Source organism: Mauremys mutica, chromosome 5, assembly GCF_020497125.1.
Source record: "Mauremys mutica isolate MM-2020 ecotype Southern chromosome 5, ASM2049712v1, whole genome shotgun sequence".
Classification (NCBI taxonomy): domain Eukaryota; kingdom Metazoa; phylum Chordata; order Testudines; family Geoemydidae; genus Mauremys; species Mauremys mutica.
Window position 1 is genome coordinate 37,592,839 of NC_059076.1, and position 1,563 is coordinate 37,594,401.

Sequence of the window (1,563 nt, forward strand, 5' to 3'; positions counted from 1 at the left end):
TCTGACAGCTGGTGGACAGTGTATGGAACAATCCTGCACCTAAGATGGTGATTCTCAACCTTGTCCCATCTGGGACCCCAAAACCTGTGTTTTCATGCTGTGATCCACTCAAGTCTCTTGCATCCTTTGTAGTTGCAGAGGATTGTGTGATTCAGTCATAGCAAGAAACTACAGGAGGGTTTGGGTGGTGAGTGGGTGCACTGGTGATTGAGGTATTGCTTGTGGGAGTTGCTTGCTGGAAGGCTGTTTGGAGCTGGTAGGGGGAATGGCTTGGGGGTTGACTGGAGGGGTTGTTTACAGTTGGGATGGCTACAACTAGGGATGTTTCATTTTCTGCTCCCTCCTGTCCACACACAGCTCACTCCTGGGACACTTCAGCGAACCCGGCCAGAGAGGTGGCTCAGCAGGGGAGGGTGCCTAGGGGATGGAGCAGCCCCGCAGTCCCTAGGCTCAGGACCAGGTGGAGGATGGGGGGTGAAGAGGGTGCTAAGCCCCTGCCCGGGGTGGTGGTGTGTGTGTGTGTGCTGTGAAGCCTGCAGGGCTGGGATGTGAACAGGCTGGAAATTGCTTCCCCCACACCACTCCAGAGCTTAGCTGAGAGGTGGAGAGGCTTCTCTGTGCCAGTTCTGTGTAGGGCTTTGGCACATGCAGGGCTTGGCTCCTCCTGGCCAGCGCCCTGGGCTGGAGGGTTTTGGGCTTGCCATGACTGCCATGGCAATTGCAATGGAAAGAAAGAAAGAGCGTGACCTAGAGAAACATTGCATGGAGCAATAGAGAGAGGAGCCAGATCCATCAGCGTGGCACTCAGAAGCCTGAACAGACCAGCACAAGACCAAAATGAATGGTGGTAACTGGTGGATGCCCTGCACACCTGAGGATAAAGGAGAAGAAAGGAATATTTGAATGCTTCTCTCCCTCCCACACAGTTTTTACAAGTGAGGTATATACTTATCAAGGTTTGTTAGCATGGAGTGATACGGATCTTTCTAGAAAGGTAGGTTCCATATGGATTGGAAGTGCAGTAATACCTGGAAATGTACATCTTAATTGATTCTCCTTCAGAAATATCTCACCAGGGGGAGCAAAAGGCTCAGACGTGGGGGTTTTTTTCTTAATACAAACACTAGTTGTCTTACTGTTGCATCAGTCTTTCCCACGCATTCAATACAATCTAATTCAGATCTGATTTCCAAAATAACCTGTTACAAATTGTATCTTCCCTCCCCACCTCTCAAATTGGAAGCAAGCCTCCAACAACCAGTCCTTTCTAATCAAGGTCAAAATCTGCTCCTTCCATTGGACCAGCCACCAGCCTTAAGCCCTCAGTCAGGTGTGTGGTATTGCCTGCTGCAGTGAAAAAGCACCTGATGTTCTGTTCTCAGTGCCCCTATTCCAGCGGAACCTTGGAGTGGCAGACAAGCTAGCTCTCTGGGGAGCTGCTCCCCTTCTCCAATCAGAGGTATGGAGTCATTAAAAACATCTTTCAGGAAGAGAGCATCCTATATTATTTTTTGATTGAGGAGGGAGCACTGCATTTGAACTCCATACTGGTGTTCACCTGCC